A 20,781-nucleotide genomic window follows, 5' to 3' on the forward strand; every position below is an offset into this window, starting at 1 on the left:
TAGTCGGTGTGCATTATTCAACTAAAAATCTGCATTATAAAATGACACGTGGCATCAATCTAACCCTCGGATGACAAAATCGTGGGGCTGAGATTAAAAAGAACAATAGAACAAAAGATACAAAAAGGAAATGAATACATCCATATACATATATATATATATATATATATATATATATATATATATATATATATATAGGGTTTTGATCTATGCAAAACTAGATTTAAATACAGAAACGCAGAACAATATCATAATTAGGTCACTTTTAGGTCATAATTAGGTAATTTTTAGGTCATGCTAACAAAGCATGACCTAAAACGATCTTAGCATGACATTAAACTCAAATATTATAATATGACCTAAAATTGCTTAATTATGACCTTCCGTGTTTTTGGTTAATTATTGACCATTAGATCATCTAATCCTAGGGCCAAGATTTGGTCTGCATTTCTGGATTTAAACACATACTTATTTTGATCATCTCCCTATATATATATATATATATATATATATGGATGTATTCAGGTCATTACACTAAATATTTGTAAAAAAGAAAACTAATTACAGTCATAAGATCTTGTTCATCTAATGGCCGAAATATATGCCACATGTAACTAATTTAATTAATAAAAAAATAAAAAAGGGCATACTTGGCACTCGTATTTTGTATCAGTTATTTCATTCATTGATTTTCTCCTTTATGGATGGAAAATATATTATATGGTTTCTTTTCCTTAATTAAATAGGCATTCTCTTTCATGTATACATTTATTCTTCTTAAAATTTCATTTTTATAATGCAAATATTTGTTTGTGGTTAACGTTTTTTATTCTTGTCAGTTTTTTGAGAAATTAGAAATTTATCTTTCGTAATGTACGAATTTATGGTTTCTTCATTGTTTAAACAATAGTATTTGTTATTTTTATAATGTACAATTTGTTTTAGTTTAATGTACGTAGATATCGTCAGTCATGGAAACAAGATAAGTTTGCAGTGTCTAATGTACGAATTTTGTAGTATAATGTACATTTACCTTATTCTAATGTACGAATATATTCATTTAATGTATCTGTCTTTTACTGAATAATGTAGATTTTTTTTTGTTCGCTGAGGGCAGAAAGTAAGGGTGTAGTACAAACTCAGTAATGAATAATGTAGATTCCCCAAGGGTTTAGCAGTCCATGGGGCTAGGGTGTAGTACAGACTCAGTAACACAACGTTCACTAAGGGAGGGAGTTAGAACCATTCCCCTAGGGTTAATATATCCATTGGGCTAGGGTATAACACCCACAACTTTTTGTAGGTAAGCTAAGTGGTCGGAACTTAATTCTCATTCTGTAGTGTTAAGCTATCCTGGGGTTAGGACATAGTACCAACCTAGTTATTAAAGCTCGTGGTTGACTTAGTGTTCTTTGAATTCATACGGATCATAATGTACAAATATATTCGTTTAATGTATATGAGACTTACATTATTTCATGTGGTGTCTACATTATAATATTATCACATATGATATTGTTATAATTCCACATTACTAATTGCTAATGATCTACATTACTGTGAAGTATAATTACATTACCAAAATATTGGGGCACCAACATATGTATGTTCAATAATAATGTATACGTTTAACATCAAGTAATTTAATATCGGAATCCTCTCTGTCAACATTATTAGATCGTAAATGTACATTATTTGATATATAAATGTTACACTATTTAGATGCGAATATACATCACAACTCTTTTACATCCAAAAAACCTTAGTTAATAGGTAACAGTTTCAAAAGCATTCATTGTTTTCAAAAACTAGGTTACAGCTCATTCATTATTTTCTGTTTCCATCATATTACAACAAATTAAAAAAAGGAAATACAACACAAGCGAACTCCTCATCGTCATCGAATTTGACTGGCGCCCTCTTTCTACCTATTCACAAACAGATAATTGATTAGCCAAAATGTTACATTACTGGCTAATACAGATTTACATTACCACCAATAAGAAATAATAATGTAACATATTAGTTTAAAGTAATGTAAATATTTGATGCAACAATGTGTAAATATTGGTAAATAATGTAACACACAATAATGTAGTACATCAGTATGAATAATGGAAAATTTGAGTAAATAATGTACAGAAAAACTAAAAAAAGTAAAAGATCATACCATAATACAGAATAATGTAGCACATTAGTATGAAGTAATGTAAATATTGGGTTAAATAATGTAAGTTGCACTTAATGTACATTTTTGCAGAAACAATGTAGCATTTAAGTGGTAAATAATGTAGCTATTCGATCACCTGTGTTTTGAGTTGGTTGGCTCTTGTAAGGTGATCCTCTCTTCAACATGTTGTCAGTTTTGTTTTGCTACAGGATGCTAATATAAATGATAAAAATAACTCTATCAAGATTCAATTTTGACAAAAATAATAATTATTAACAACTGATTCTAATCATGAGTCTAAAGAGTAATGAAAGAATTAAAAAAACTAACAGCGATTCACAATTCCACAGAACTGAGTAGATACCATGTAGATTTGACAACCATTTGATTGAATCAATGAATAACTAAAACAAAAACATATACCAGTGCACCGTAACCAACAAGATTCAATGCAATGATCATGAAAAACACATAAAATCACTGATTAACATAAGCCAATCGTCGATTTCTCCTACCTTGTTCTTCAGCCACGATTTCTCGAAATAACGTGGCAAAGGTCGTCGATTTCTCCTACCCTATTCGGCGGCGTCTTCAAATCAGAACAACCAGTGGATCTGATGCATTCAATCGACGCAACACAGCATCGATTTCAACTGCAGTGTCCGGCGGCATCGTCAAATCAGAACAAAACAGTAAAGCTAGGGTTTATTTTTCACAGATTTGGGAGGTTTGGGTTTCGACGAGAGAGAGAAATTGAGGAGGCGAAATTGTGAATTGTTGTGAGAATGATGGAATGTGTATCGTCATTGTAATTAAAGTGGCGGAAATCATGGATATGCAGTTTAAAACTAATCCTTCAAATTTTTTCATTCCGATTTCACCCTCGTAATGTAGCTTACAAATGAATTAATGTAGTGTGGATACTTTAAATCATCACCATCCAAATCTATAATCCAAGGGTAGATATTAGTGTTATATTTAAAACTAAGGGGGTGTAAGGACCTTAATGCACCTCTATGTATATAGGGTTGTGATCAATTGAGATTTTTTTAGCCCAATTGAGAATTGAGATGCATTATCAGCCACTCATTTTTTCATAATGAGTGGTCTAGAAAATGCCACATAGATTTTATTTTTGAATTAATTTATTGCAAAAGGGTAGAATGGTCCCCTTGATCGCCGCCAGATGCAGCGGGGTTCATCTCCAAAAACCCAAACTTGAAATCCTCAATTTTCACCCAGATGATCAATTTTCACCCAATTTTCACCCAGATGCCGCTGGCCGGTGAGAGCGGCGTCACCCCCATAGACCGCTTCGACGCCTCCAAGTTCCCCACGTGGTTCGGCAGCCAGATCAGGGGCTTCCAAGCGGAGGGCTACATCGACGACAAGAGCGACCGGAGTGCGGTACTGCATTGTTGCCGGGAAGAAGGCGCTCGAGAGCGCAGATCTCAGCGGCGAGGGGCCCGACAAGGTAAATTGGAGATCTCCGGTGCTCGATTCGGTTTCAGTTTTGGGGAATTGCGGTTTTAATTGGCCATTTTCTGGTTCGATTTTTCTTGGTTGTGTTTCGAGTGGCTGTTAGATTCGTTCATGAGCAATTGATTGGTTGAATTGGATGAATGCTTATCGAATTGCTTAGCATCATTGATTGAAATTTGAATTGGAAGGTGGAGACAGTAGAAATCCAATTCAAATGCAGCTCAAGGCAGATGAGGAAGGCGACGGCGGCGGAGGCAGAGCGGTAGCGAAAAAGCAAGCGCCATAGGATTGGGAATCGATGAGCTTGAGTGAGAAGGTGGTGGGGCTGTATGTCGGCGAGAAAGGGCTGTTGTTTTTGCTCAACATATTCGCATACGGTTCCATCTTCATAGTGATTGGGGATGGATTCTCTACTGGTTTGTGGGTCCCGCTTTGAACTTGTAGATGAATTTGTGAAATATATAGATGAATTTGAGAAGCCGATTTATTTGACATCCAACAATCATGATTAATTTATGAAATATATGGATGCAGTTTTTAATTCGATTGTGTAGCTGGAATTTGTGAGTTGTGTAGATAAGGTGTTTGTGATATTGCCTAAAATATTATTGTTGACATAAATTATATAAGTTGTTGACATGAAATTGTTTGTTGTTGAGTACGAAAACAATGTCAACTATATATATAATCCATGTCAACTACATATAAAATTTATATCAACTACACACATGTAATGTCAACTGTATATAGAATCCATATCAATTACATATATAATCCATGTCAACTACATGTATACAATGTCAATTATATGTAAAATGTTGTTATGGACATAATTTATACGTAAAATGTTGCTGTTGACATTAATTATATGTAAAACGTTGCTGTTGACATTAATTATATAGGTCGTTGACATGAAAATGTTTATCCTTGACATGAATTATATATCTCATTGACATAATAACGTTTGTTGTTGACATGAATTATATAGGTCGTTGACATAAATTTTATGAAAAATGTTGTTGACATAAATTATATGTAAAACATTGTTGTTGACATGAATTATATGTAAAATGTTGTTGTTGACATAAATAATATAGGCCATTGACATGAAAATATTTGTTGTTGACATTAATTATTCGTAAAATGTTGTTGTTGACATAATAGTTGGCATAAATAACGTTTGGTATTGACATCGTAATTGACATAAATAACATTTGTTGTTGACATCGTAGTTGACATAAATAACGTTTGCTATTGACATCGTAGTTGACATAATGTCTCTGTAGTTGACATCGCGCAAAAATGATAATTATGCCCCCTAGTTGACATAATGTCTCAGTAGTTGACATCGCGCGAAAATTGTGAATGAGTGGCTAAAAATGCATCTTAGTTCTCAATTGGGCCAAAAAATCTCAACTCAACAAGACCATATATATATATATATAGGTCCATGATCAATTGAGATTTTTTAGGCTAATTGAGAAATGAGATGCAACATCAGCCACTCATTTTTATTAAATGAGTGGTCCAGATTTTGCCACACAAAAAATATTTTTAGATTAATTTATTATGAAAGGGTATAATGGTAAATTTATTATGAAAGGGTACAATTTATGCTGATTGAACCTCCGGATGAACGTCTTCCACCTAGGGCCGGCGACCAGCTCCGACCACTCGCGGATCTTCATCACCGCGCCCACGCCGCGAAGCCACAAGGAGTTGCCGCTGGAAGAGATCTCCGCGGGGCGTATCCTCTACCACCACGTGGGGCCCGCGGGGTTCCGATCGAAGCAAGGGAAGCTGAAGCAGCCGCGGCGGCGAAAGAGCGATTAAGATGAATCGTCGAGCGGTTGTATGATCTGGATGGGGGTTTCGCGAGGATCCATTGTATATATAGAGTTGTATAGGCAGGGCGGGGGAGATTGTTATGGTCGGCGAAGTATTTTCTTCTGACTCATATCACATCTCTCTGGATTTGTATGAAATCACCGGAGACGCCGCCGGAGGTGGAATCCCTAGCTCGTCGTCCGACGCCTCGAGCAGATAGTCTAGATCCGGTCGCGATTCGCCGGAATCCGACACCAATTCGACGATTCCTTCCTCAACCTCTCCGGATTTGCCGCAATCCGACGCCGATTCAACGATTCTTTCCTCAGCCGCTCCAGATCTGTGACTGGGAGGAAGGGGAAGCTGGGGATCGCGGCGGATATATTCTCGGTTGTGGTGGTGGAGGTGAAGAAGTCGAGCGGTGATACGTTGGAGTACAACCAGTTCTGCAGCAAAGAGCTGAGACCGGCGCTCAAGGATATTGTTTGGACTGGGAATTTCGTTCCTGCTTGAATTGTTGTTCTTCAATAAAATATTACTGTGTGTGTGTGTGTGTTTATTTGTTGGATTTGAGATTTAGATTTGATTGTGAGAGCATCTGAATTGAATTGAATTGATTTAGATTTTGATTCAGTTTACTTTATTCCTCTCTCAAAACATCAATCCCAATAAAACTAGTCAGCTGGTGACACTATGTCAACTAGGGTGCATATCGTGTCAACGGCACATACATGTCATGTCAACTACGGTACATATCGTGTCAACTACACGTACAAGCCATGTCAACTGTGTTACAAGCCATGTCAACTACACATATAACCATGTCAACTGCACATAGAAACCATGTCAACAACAATTATAAGTCATGTCAACTAGACATACAAGCCATGTCAACAATCCGACACATTAAAACACGAAATGACACTTATACCCCCGTGTTGACATAATGTGATAGCTGTTGACATTTCACAAATCTTGTGGATTAGTGGCTGAGATTGCATCTCATTTCTCAATTTAGCTAAATTATCTCAACCTAACAGCACCCTATATATATATATATATATGTATATATATATATATGGGTGCGTTAAAATGACAACACCTCTTAAAGTGACACTATGACACCACGTAGCCTATAATATTATAAACGCTACACTACAATAGTATAAACGGTACACTGCAATCTATAGATTTTAGTCTAGCATATTGGATATTGCATACGTGCAAAAATTGCAGTCTAGCGTATTGGACATTGCAGGCCGAGAAAATTTACTCTTGATCGTTTTTTATTATTGCCACATGGCAGCTGATTATTCGTCCACGTGTACAAATGATTGGCTAGGAATGGTGGTTTGGTGTCACTTTAAGAGGTGTTGTCATTTTAACACAAACCTATATATATATGTATATATATATATATATATATATATATATATATATATATATATATATATATATATATACAATAATTAGAAAAAGGATATGAATTCATCCCTATATAGGGGAGCATTAACCTCATATTTCCCTCTTGGTGTTAAGTTCCAATATAATATCAACCATTAGATTAAAGGGATGGACGGACTAGATGATACTTTGATATCTGACTCTGTGTTACATTATTAGGAAGAATCGGTACATTATATGGGTATAATTGTAAAACAACAGTGAATCACACACGTTTCTAAACGGAAGCTGCGATAATTAAGCGGGATTTTCATAGACCTTCCATCTACTCACTCTCTCTCTCTCACTCCAACCGTCTACTCCTCAACCCACGATCCAAATTTCGTTTCCCCTAATTCCAACCCTCTGCAAAACCCTAGCCGGTACTCAAATCGAAGAACCAACATCCCTACCATCGATTTTAGCCGTGAAAACAACCGTCGGTCGACGATTCTCAGTTTGTAGTATGATTCAGTTGGCGCGCGACCATTGATTTGCATACAACATCAAGGTAGGTTTAAAAAGTTCCAATTTTTAGTAATAGACACTTTTAATCGCCGATTTTCACCGTCAAAATACCACCTAGTCGACGATTCACTGTGTTCTCCTAAACAATGTCACGATTTTCACAAACGTTTGGTCGACTTTTTCGTAAATTATGAAATCGTGTCCATTTGTGTTTCTGTCCATTATTGAAGTTTGTAGTTAATTACTGCTTTAGAATTGTGTTTTGGTCAATTTTGTAGAGGAAATCTTATTAATTTTTGTTTTTTGGTTTGTCTGACAGAACAAGAATGACGAAAAGAGGTAGACCTTTTAAAAGCCAACCCACCCAGACTACATGTGAGAAATCTCTTGCATTTGCCATTTGTATTCATCGAGTAGTTTAGGGTTTAGGGACTAGGGTTTATTGTAGGCACTAGGCAGTGGTGTACATTATGTTTTTGTTTTAAGCTACAACAATCTTTTCATAGTTTGCTTGTAATTGAGTGGATGTTTTATTCATCTGTGCATTAATTGATTAATTTTGTACATTATGATTATACATGGATGTTTACATTAATTTGGATAACTGTAACACATTATTTATCAAGTAGTATGTATTACATTAGATTAACGCGATACATTATTGATACCGTCGATTATAATCCTGTACTGATGTCTTATTTTGGACAGCAGTGAAGCAGCCTAGGTTGGACTTTGAGGAAGCTATTGATGATGTTATTCCTATTGCAATAGCACAGAAGTTTTGGCAGAGATTGGCCGAGCAAAAGGCAGAGACGAGTACAACACAAGAAGAGGTAGAACAGAGGAAACCTAGAAGGAAGAAAGTCTACCATCTGTACTGCCGACGGACACCAACAGAGTTTCTGAATTGTTTAAAAAGGATAACTCCAAGGCATATAGAAGCCGTTCAAGAATTGGGTTTCAGAGCTATACTAAATTTCAATATAAAGGAGATTCCTAGATATCTAGCGTATTGGGTTCTCACCAGATTTAATCTAGCTCGGTGCCAGATTCCATTATCTGGAGGTGAGAACCTAACCTTGGAAGAGGAGGACGTACATCTTACATTGGGCTTTCCAAGAGGTCCGACACCCATTCTGTCACGACCGCACTTCCTAAGGATAGGAAGCACGGGAAAAATCGTGACTAGTGGGGGAACTAAGAAGCGGGGAAGAAGGGGGAATAATCAATTCAAGGCAATACAACTTAACAATCAAAGAGGAAATTCCGTTTAGATCGATCAACGTTTCAAAACCCAAGTCTCATAATGAAAGATAACAGAGTTCAACCATAAAAGAAGTAACAGAGTTCAACAGTTCAAAGAAAAATAACAGAAATTCTGAAAACATTGAGTAGCGGAAGCGATTTTGAGAGTTTAGCTACTACTATGTATGAAGACATAATAGTAACCGGAACAGTGATTAATACGTTCTTGGATCATCGCTCAACATTCTCCGCCTCCCGACCCCGCTCAACCTGCACATAGGGAAAACATATGCAGGGGCTGAGTACTTGGTGCACCCAGTGAACTCATGCCCAAAAACATTCACTGTTAAGATATGTCAAGCCATCATCGAATGAATCCCGGGTTTTACTTTAAAAAGGCCGAGAGACACTAAAGTTCATTTCCTTAAAAAGTGTCCGCGCGGACCAACATCATCCTCCATCATATACCATATCTGAACCATCATGTGAAACGAGACTGTGGCCACAATCTCGATCACTGGACCGGCCGACCTAGGGGACGGCTCACGATCCCCATCAGTGCACTAGTCTAAGTAGGGTGTAGACCCTAGTTAGACCCGAATTCGTTAACCATCAAAGTCTAGTTGAGTTTTATTCTAGTAGACAAACAGATAGGCAGTTTCAAAACATAAACACGGCATGACATACTTATAGAAACATCCTTATAACACCGTAAACATATTGATTTAAAATAAACGTTAAAGAATAAAGCCCACCTCAAAAGCTTATGATTTCCGTAAGAATTCCTCGTTCCGACTGTTAGAGTGCGTGCGAACCACCTTCTCGGAAAATACATAAAATTCATATCAATTCTCGGTAACGACGATATTTAGAATGCATGCACTCTAATTCAAATCTTTTAATTCTCTTTCTCGATTTCCGTGCATTTTCGGTTATTCGGCGGCCACCCAAGGCGTCGCGTGCGACGCCGGTCGGCCGCTTACGCTCGTTCTTTCCTTCGTTGGCTCCTCGTATTTTCCATAACGTCGAAAATAATTTCTAAAAATTATTCAAGCGTATACTTTAAATTTTCATAATTATTTACCATTAAAAAAAAGGTATCATTTCATACTTAGGTAAATTGTTCATTATTTAAAAAGTCTTCCGGAAATTAATTAAATATATTTTTTTTCCGATTAAATTTTAATTTCCGGCCCATAAGATTAAGCTTAGCCCACCTTATTCCTCCAAAAATTTAATTAGGAAGCCCATCAATTTAAAAGAAGTACTGTAACACCCCTTAACCGGTAGGTAAACCCACCGAATAAGTGATGTCACGTTTCAGTATCGAAAACCCGTGCTGAAATTTTCCTTTTTTCTTTTTAGCTTAAAAGCACAATTAAAAACTTAACATTTATCCAACGGAAGATTAAAGATTAAACTATTACACAACATGCCACGACTACTAAACCAAGTTGACCACCAGTGACTCACCAAAGATGCAAAGCTGCGCAACATCACTGACATAAGATCAACTCCAACCTCCAGGGGGGGAAAAGAGGGGGAGTGAGCTCGAAAGCCCAGTAGCAATATCCAAACTACAGAATCCGACCATCTCATCTAAGACAATAGTAACTACATTATTTCCTTTTTAATCTTTTGCTGGTTTTCATTTTAATTTCACAAATTTCCAAAAATTACTTACAATATCACTATATCAAACTTATATGTATTTTCATCATACAACCTTTTCATATATTCTTACTTATGTCTCTTCAGATATTTCACATATTGTCATATATTATTTCGTATCACATTTTTCTCCTTTTATCATTTATTTTCATATACTATTTTTCCGTGTTAATTACCCCGAGCGGGGACCGATCAACATAATATATCATTTCTTCCGCGTGAGGTCCGATCAACAATCATATCATATATCATATTTCACAAATCACATATCACATATCACAGATCCTTATTCCCGCGTCATCAGATATTATTTTATCCATCACATATTATTATTCACAAGTCATCAGATATTATTTTATCTTGTCTTATAAATATCACAGATCACAAATTACAGATCCTTTATTCAGAAGTCGTCAGATATTATTTTATCTTATCTTATTAAATATCACAGATCACATATTACAGATTCTTTATTCAGAAGTCATCAGATATTATTTCATCTTATCTTATTATATTATCACATATAACAGAACTTTATTCACCAGTCATCAGATATTATTTTATACGTAACAGATTACATATTCTTATTCAGAAGTCATCAGATATTATTTTATATTATCTTATCATATAACCCCTATATCTGCTTGGTTTCAGGTAGGGTACACGGACCAGATCAGAAACAGAATCAGATGCAGACACGGATTTTGTCCTCGAGAGGACTCCGCACAGACCACCCATAGGGTGCATATCAGATAATCAGACCACCCATGAGGGTGCAGACAGATAATTCAGACCACCCATTAGGGTGCAGACAGATAATCAGACCACCCATGAGGGTGCAGATCAGACAGATCAGATAGGGGCCCATCAGATAACAGACAATCCTCGCTTCGGTTATCCAGAAGACGAGTGATCACATATAATGCAGCGCTGCTGTCCTATGGCATGCCAATTGTACCCAACACGTATGACCAAGCAAACGGGACATTTTATTTCATATTCTTATTTCAAATCTCTTTTCTCTCACATTTATTCCATTTCCAAAAATCACTTCAGATAATCGTTCTTATCGAATTCACATACATTCTAAACTTTTAGTATATGCTTTTATAACCTTTATATAACATTCTCTTGTTTCATTTTATTTAGGCTCTACTTATCAGATAACTTCTTTTTCATATACATTCAGATATCTTTTCATAATCTATTCAGACATATATCACACTATTCAGATCTTCATAATTTATTACATTTCATTGCATATCATATCCAATGTCTTTTATTCATATTCAAACCATTTTTCCGCAGATCATTCATATCAAAATGAATTAGTATCATAATAATCCACATATTAAACCATAAAAATATTTAAGCACATTATTTAATTAACATCTCACATATAATCACATTATAGCACACATCATCTCAGCCAAAGGAATAAAAAACCATAGAGATGATACGCTACCTCACAGGCTTATGAATATAAGCCTATTTCACCTTCCTACCCTTCGCTATCTTCTAGGTCCATTCCTTTTGTGTTCAAAACACGCTATAGGATCCTTCGCCTTTATGCATAATATAAATAGCATATCAATCAATAACTCATATTTACCCATGATCATGTTTTCATCATTAAATCATCTAAATAAATTAATTTGCTATATTAACTTAATATCTTCTTATTCTTTAACTTTCTAATATAACAACTGCAATGGACTGATTCGTCATAAAACTTCTATATTCATACGGAAGGATTTAGAGACTTACCCTAATATTTTTAAATACCCAATGAAGTCTGGTTTATAATCCAATAAAATTCATTCAAAGATTCCTAATAGTTTAAGAGATATTCTCGTTTTCCCACAGACTACCAAAAATCAGACCATTTCCGGCAGCAGTTTCTAAACAATTTTTATAAATGATATTTGTACTCTTTAATTCGTCATAAAATTTAGAGAACAACTACACACCTTATAGTTAATTTAGAAATTATGCAATCAAGTTTTCATCGACCTTAAATGCCCTGAATATTTCGGATAACACATACCAATATATGACAAAGTACCAGAATTTTGACAGTTCGCAGCTGTATTGTTATAACAATTTATACACATAGTAAAAGAACTCCAAAATTCTCCATAAAAATCAGGGATCCTCTAGACTCATCATAGTTATTATAGAAATTGTTAAACCAAAGTTTCCACTATATTACTCATGCCAAACAATTCGGAACATGTCACTGAAAAACAGGGGATTAAACCTTGATGATCCAATTCTATTTCAATTCATGTTTAATCATAAATTTCATCTAACTTGAGCATCTAACTACTAAAACCACAAACCCTAAGGTGTATTTTCAATCTCAACATCAAGTTCATACCATGGCAATTTAACTTTGAAATTATCCATCAAACCGTGGCATACGGCGTCTATACGCTACGTATTCGACAATTAATCGAACATAAAACCATTTATGCACCAACACCTATGGAGCTCGAAATTTTCAGATTTTCAACCTTAATATATATATTGAATTTCATGCTATAAAAATAGTATAGGAAGAAAGACCTTACTTGATTTCTTAACGTTTACGCGATTACATGTTCGATTCGCCGATAAACTTAAGAAAATGTGAGAGGAAATAGCCATGGTGATTTGAGAGAGGTGGCTGCCGATTTTTTTTTGTAGAGGAGAAGAATGAGGAAGAAAGATGATATCTCATGTTTTTAGTCTCCCAACATTAGTATTTTTCCATGGCTAAAAATGGAGACATTTGGCAACATTTAGTTAAACTACTTGTAAAGCCTTGTCTCTAGACTTCTCTCTAATATTTAAAATAAAATTTGCAGCCATTTCATTCCTAGTTGATGAGTAAAAATCGGCACTTTCCAAATAAAGAGAAAGAATTGATTTAATTAATGTAAAAAGACCGAAATACCCTTCTATCGAATTCTCTATACGAACATCGATTAAATTTTAATTTCTTGCACAATATTACTTATATTATACTTCTTTTGATCTCTAGATTCCATATAAATTATTTTCCAATGGAAATTCCTAATATTTCTCGGCAAATTCGCCGAAAAACTCTAATCGGCGACTTTTCTAAAAAACGTTCTAAAATTCATTAAAACTCAATTCTTTGCTCACATATCTTTTCTAACACTTATTTAAGACTTGTATTTCAGTATTCCATGATTTATCGAATTATCAGAATTTATTTTGTTATTTATTTTGAATTATTCGCCGAAAACCCTAATTTCGACGATTTACAGCACCGAAAATTCACTTTTCCGTCTAAGGTGGGTTTTGGGGCATTACAACTCAACCCCCCTAAAAAGAATTTCGTCCTCGAAATTCCATCGAATTTTATTACTCCTAGAAGCGTCATGGTTTCTCTTAAGCCATTTCATGGCATAACGTCATTTCCTATTCGTAGCGTATCCTCATTTCTCCACATCAAGTCACAAAATCGCACTTATAATCACATTATCCAACTTTCACATATAATGCCACATAAGTTCATATTTCACCCTAATATATCATATTGATAATATTGGTTCCATCATGTCACATTATCATTTCTTTACATAGTAATTTCCATGTTATTTGCATCTTTTCTTTGCCCACATGGGGCGTACATATCATATTCATCACATATATGTATAATTCACATACTCATCATATACCATATAGCCCTTATTCGGGCGCATATAGCCCATAAGATGGTGCATTTCATTTTCCATATATCATCATAATATTTTCATTACGTTTCCATTCATTATCATTCACAACACATCATACATTCTCTCCTTTCATTTTATTATCACAACTTCGTATTAATTTATCTTATGAACTTCTGTCAAAATTTGGGCAGCATTTCCTCTATAACTACTGCATGCCCAAAAACCAATAAGATACAATATTAATAATAGATTATCACATCAACCCAACAATTCACAACAAAGTTCAAATAACAAGTTAACATTCATCAACAACCATATTTATTTTCGAATCCCATCATGTATCGATCATAAATATTTTCGCTTTCTCATAGTTCGTTTCAAGCATATAATTCATATGAATTTGTTACTTTCAATCATATCATATGTCATCTCATATGACTTAACTTTGAACACGCTCCTTTATCACATGTAGCGCACAAATTTCTCATCATATCACACTATATGCTAATAATTCATTTTTGAGCACCGTATAACCCATTTAGGGCACGCATTCACATATATCACTTCATCCGAAAACATCATATAATTCTATACATTCCTATGCATCATTAAATATCATCAGATATAGCGATTACTAAATAACATCTCTACACTTAAGCTTATTTATTCAAGGTAGCAAACATTGCCTAATAATTTCTACATAGGTCTCGATGAGCCATTTATTGCCCTCACTTGGGCACACATATCAATCATATCACATTTCACATGCATATAGCTAGATCTCGAGCACACAAATGCCCCGTTCAGAACATACATATCCAACTCATATCGCATCACATCACGTATTATACACTTCATCTTCAAGTACACATAGCTCATTTAGAGCACACACATAGTTCTCACAGAGTTCACATTTCTAATCGTATCACATTTCATATCACACAGCTTATTGTAATGCACGATTATTCAGTTCATATTTCCATCACATCACGTCATATTTCATATTGTCCGATTCAGAATACACATATAATCCATATAGGGGCACACGTGTTCAGATTATATCATTTATTTCTTATTCGTCGCATTTGCTCATTCGCACATTTATGGTTTTATTCGTATAATGCCTTATAGTTTCAAAGGTTTTCATTTCAATATTTATCATTTTGCCAAACACATTTCCTTTCACATATTTCTATACTTTTGTTTATCATTATAGGATATTACTTTATGACTCTTAATCCACTTTATATCAGACAATTCACATACCTTTGTGAATTTTCATGTTACACCTTTATATCATAATGGTCACTTAGTCTATAACTTACTTTCTTTCCATATCCTTCCTATAACTCTTTTTCTTCTCTTTTACTTATACTCTTTCATAATTTACATTTATTTATTAGTATATTTCATTAAAACTCACTTTTCATCAACATTTTCAGACACATCATCCCTGCAATTTTTTTTAAAATCGTTTACACATACCGACTCAACCGAGATTCGAGCTATATGGGGTGACCAGTCCCATATAACATCTTTCTCAGTCACACTGGAAACTATGTCCTGTACTTTGCTAACTTCTTTCCACTTTAGACATAGGCAGCTGCATCGAGTCACTGGTACTAACAGACATTTACTTCTACGTGACATGTTTCTACACACTTTATTGACTCACTTTTATCCAGAACCGCCTAAACCTAGGCTCTGATACCAAAACTTGTAACACCCCTTAACTGGTAGGTAAACCCACCGAATAAGTGATGTCACGTTTCAGTATCGAAAACCCGTGCTGAAATTTTCCTTTTTTCTTTTTAGCTTAAAAGCACAATTAAAAACTTAACATTTATCCAACGGAAGATTAAAGATTAAACTATTACACAACATGCCACGACTACTAAACCAAGTTGACCACCAGTGACTCACCAAAGATGCAAAGCTGCGCAACATCACTGACATAAGATCAACTCCAACCTGCAGGGGGGGAAAAGAGGGGGAGTGAACTCGAAAGCCCAGTAGCAATATCCAAACTACAGAATCCGACCATCTCATCTAAGACAATAGTAACTACATTATTTCATTTTTAATCTTTTGCTGGTTTTCTTTTTAATTTCACAAATTTCCAAAAATTACTTACAATATCACTATATCAAACTTATATGTATTTTCATCATACAACCTTTTCATATATTCTTACTTATGTCTCTTCAGATATTTCACATATTGTCATATATTATTTCGTATCACATTTTTCTCCTTTTATCATTTATTTTCATATACTATTTTTCCGTGTTAATTACCCCGAGCGGGGACCGATCAACATAATATATCATTTCTTCCGCGTGAGGTCCGATCAACAATCATATCATATATCATATTTCACAAATCACATATCACATATCACAGATCCTTATTCCCGCGTCATCAGATATTATTTTATCCATCACATATTATTATTCACAAGTCATCAGATATTATTTTATCTTGTCTTATAAATATCACAGATCACAAATTACAGATCCTTTATTCAGAAGTCGTCAGATATTATTTTATCTTATCTTATTAAATATCACAGATCACATATTACAGATTCTTTATTCAGAAGTCATCAGATATTATTTCATCTTATCTTATTATATTATCACATATAACAGAACTTTATTCACCAGTCATCAGATATTATTTTATACGTAACAGATTACATATTCTTATTCAGAAGTCATCAGATATTATTTTATATTATCTTATCATATAACCCCTATATCTGCTTGGTTTCAGGTAGGGTACACGGACCAGATCAGAAACAGAATCAGATGCAGACACGGATTTTGTCCTCGAGAGGACTCCGCACAGACCACCCATAGGGTGCATATCAGATAATCAGACCACCCATGAGGGTGCAGACAGATAATTCAGACCACCCATTAGGGTGCAGACAGATAATCAGACCACCCATGAGGGTGCAGATCAGACAGATCAGATAGGGGCCCATCAGATAACAGACAATCCTCGCTTCGGTTATCCAGAAGACGAGTGATCACATATAATGCAGCGCTGCTGTCCTATGGCATGCCAATTGTACCCAACACATATGACCAAGCAAACGGGACATTTTATTTCATATTCTTATTTCAAATCTCTTTTCTCTCACATTTATTCCATTTCCAAAAATCACTTCAGATAATCGTTCTTATCGAATTCACAGACATTCTAAACTTTTAGTATATGCTTTTATAACCTTTATATAACATTCTCTTGTTTCATTTTATTTAGGCTCTACTTATCAGATAACTTCTTTTTCATATACATTCAGATATCTTTTCATAATCTATTCAGACATATATCACACTATTCAGATCTTCATAATTTATTACATTTCATTGCATATCATATCCAATGTCTTTTATTCATATTCGTACCATTTTTCCGCAGATCATTCATATCAAAATGAATTAGTATCATAATAATCCACATATTAAACCATAAAAATATTTAAGCACATTATTTAATTAACATCTCACATATAATCACATTATAGCACACATCATCTCAGCCAAAGGAATCAAAAACCATAGAGAGGATACGCTACCTCACAGGCTTATGAATATAAGCCTATTTCACCTTCCTACCCTTCGCTATCTTCTAGGTCCATTCCTTTTGTGTTCAAAACACGCTATAGGCTCCTTCGCCTTTATGCATAATATAAATAGCATATCAATCAATAACTCATATTTACCCATGATCATGTTTTCATCATTAAATCATCTAAATAAATTAATTTGCTATATTAACTTAATATCTTCTTATTCTTTAACTTTCTAATATAACAACTGCATTGGACTGATTCGTCATAAAACTTCTATATTCATACGGAAGGATTTAGAGACTTACCCTAATATTTTTAAATACCCAATGAAGTCTGGTTTATAATCCAATAAAATTCATTCAAAGATTCCTAATAGTTTAAGAGATATTCTCGTTTTCCCACAGACTACCAAAAATCAGACCATTTCCGGCAGCAGTTTCTAAACAATTTTTATAAATGATATTTGTACTCTTTAATTCGTCATAAAATTTAGAGAACAACTACACACCTTATAGTTAATTTAGAAATTATGCAATCAAGTTTTCATCGACCTTAAATGCCCTGAATATTTCGGATAACACATACCAATATATGACAAAGTACCAGAATTTTGACAGTTCGTAGCTGTATTGTTATAACAATTTATACACATAGTAAAAGAACTTCAAAATTCTCCATAAAAATCAGGGATCCTCTAGACTCATCATAGTTATTATAGAAATTGTTAAACCAAAGTGTCCACTATTCTACTCATGCCAAACAATTCGGAACATGTCACTGAAAAACAGGGGATTAAACCTTGATGATCCAATTCTATTTCAATTCATGTTTAATCATAAATTTCATCTAACTTGAGCATCTAACTACTAAAACCACAAACCCTAAGGTGTATTTTCAATCTCAACATCAAGTTCATACCATGGCAATTTAACTTTGAAATTATCCATCAAACCGTGGCATACGGCGTCTATACGCTACGTATTCGACAATTAATCGAACATAAAACCATTTATGCACCAACACCTATGGAGCTCGAAATTTTCAGATTTTCAACCTTAATATATATATTGAATTTCATGCTATAAAAATAGTATAGGAAGAAAGACCTTACTTGATTTCTTAACGTTTACGCGATTACATGTTCGATTCGCCGATAAACTTAAGAAAATGTGAGAGGAAATAGCCATGGTGATTTGAGAGAGGTGGCTGCCGATTTTTTTTTGTAGAGGAGAAGAATGACGAAGAAAGATGATATCTCATGTTTTTAGTCTCCCAACATTAGTATTTTTCCATGGCTAAAAATGGAGACATTTGGCAACATTTAGTTAAACTACTTGTAAAGCCTTGTCTCTAGACTTCTCTCTAATATTTAAAATAAAATTTGCAGCCATTTCATTCCTAGTTGATGAGTAAAAATCGGCACTTTCCAAATAAAGAGAAAGAATTGATTTAATTAATGTAAAAAGACCGAAATACCCTTCTATCGAATTCTCTATACGAACATCGATTAAATTTTAATTTCTTGCACAATATTACTTATATTATACTTCTTTTGATCTCTAGATTCCATATAAATTATTTTCCAATGGAAATTCCTAATATTTCTCGGCAAATTCGCCTAAAAACTCTAATCGGCGACTTTTCTAAAAAACGTTCTAAAATTCATTAAAACTCAATTCTTTGCTCACATATCTTTTCTAACACTTATTTAAGACTTGTATTTCAGTATTCCATGATTTATCGAATTATCATAATTTATTTTGTTATTTATTTTGATTTATTCGCCGAAAACCCTAATTTCGACGATTTACAGCACCGAAAATTCACTTTTCCGTCTAAGGTGGGTTTTGGGGCATTACAAGTACATGGCCCAAACTTAATAAAATGTTGGCCCAAAATCATCTCCCTCTCCAACACACTCTCTCTCTCTTCCCTCTTTCTCTCTCCCCGTCGTCCTCTCTCTCTCTCGGCAATCACACAGCAGCCGACCGCCACCACTGCCGTCGTCGTCGTTCTCCCTCCGGCTTGCCACCGTCGCGGCTGGAGCCGCCTGCCGCCGCAGCTGGAGCCGCCGAGGAAGCTGCTGTCTTCGCTGCTCGCCGGCGGGAGCTGCTGCCGCGGAGGAGAGTCCACGTCGCCGCTGCCGTGCGGCTGGGGCTGCTGCCTCGCCACGCCGGGGTTGCTGCCTCACCGTCGCGTCACCGGCCGCCGTCATCCGCACCGAGAACGTCGAGCGCGGCTGCCCGCCGCTGCCCGTCGCCGGCGGCGGCTTCTCCCCCTCCGAAACCACTCCGAACCCGCCCGGAAACACTCCGCTAAGGCTCGTAACACGTGTTATGAACATAAAGCTAAGTTCTTTCTAAGTTTCGGTTACGCGCGGCGATCGTTCGGTTGATTCTTAGTTAGTTTCTTACTTGAATTGGTTATGGAGGATAATCAAAGCTATATGCATGTAAAGCTTAAAACAACACATGCTTTATGATAGGAATGGATTATACCTCCAAGAAGATTGAAAAAGATGGAAGAAAACACAAGATGGATGGCTCAAAGCTTCCTCCTTCTCCTCGGCACTTCCTCTCGCCGCCTCTCTCTCTCTTTTTTTTTTGTTGTGTAATATGAAGGTGGGGGTGGCTTTTGGGGTGTAGATATTGATGGGGAAGTGGGGAGGTGAAAACCGTGAACATCATGGGGGGGGAGAAAGAAAGAACCGTCGGACGTGGTGGGGGGAAAGAAAAATTAATTTGGGCTTAGCTAAATTAAATCCATACTTGGGCTCCCATGATTTAATTTCAATTGGGCAAAAATCAACAATTAAATTACAAGCCCAAGCTAGAATGGATTTAAAGAGTTATTAAAATTCAAGTTATTTCATATTTAATTGGACTTCAAATTTATTTTTGGAAAGTCCAAAATAAATTCATACATTTATATATTTTTCGTATTTTCCTTCATCAATTAAAATTCACGGTCCTTTATTAAATTTTGTTATCTCGTTCTTCATAACCAAAAATTAAAGTACGAGAAATCGTACATAATTTATATTTGGTGTTGTTCCAAATATAATATTCATTCAACCGTTCCTTGCTTTACGTGCGTCGTTATCCATAAAACATATATTTCTTTCCATTTAATTCATTCGTCTTGCTAAAGAATAGCAATTTCATCATCGAACTTTCAACGAGACCTTAAACGTGTCTCCCAACGTT

At 35.2% G+C, this 20,781-nt stretch overlaps 1 long non-coding RNA gene across 3 annotated transcripts; it reads right to left on the bottom strand.

The window, feature by feature from the left end:
* Positions 1-1,744: 1,744 nt before the first annotated feature.
* Positions 1,745-18,794, bottom strand: LOC121750446. 3 transcript variants are annotated; one of them, XR_006039866.1, is made up of 8 exons: positions 18,687-18,794; positions 17,579-17,678; positions 15,916-15,963; positions 11,772-11,871; positions 10,109-10,234; positions 9,391-9,453; positions 2,307-2,383; positions 1,745-1,928 (listed from the first exon to the last, which is right to left on the bottom strand). It is a non-coding gene; the product is annotated as an uncharacterized LOC121750446 (long non-coding RNA). The 3 variants fall into 3 exon arrangements; XR_006039864.1 differs by lacking the exons at positions 15,916-15,963; positions 17,579-17,678; positions 18,687-18,794 and adding an exon at positions 12,880-15,311; XR_006039865.1 differs by lacking the exons at positions 9,391-9,453; positions 10,109-10,234; positions 11,772-11,871; ... (1 more) ...; positions 17,579-17,678; positions 18,687-18,794 and adding an exon at positions 2,686-4,495.
* Positions 18,795-20,781: the final 1,987 nt, after the last annotated feature.

The sequence above is a fragment of the Salvia splendens genome, chromosome 10, assembly GCF_004379255.2.
Source record: "Salvia splendens isolate huo1 chromosome 10, SspV2, whole genome shotgun sequence".
NCBI classification, from domain to species: domain Eukaryota; kingdom Viridiplantae; phylum Streptophyta; class Magnoliopsida; order Lamiales; family Lamiaceae; genus Salvia; species Salvia splendens.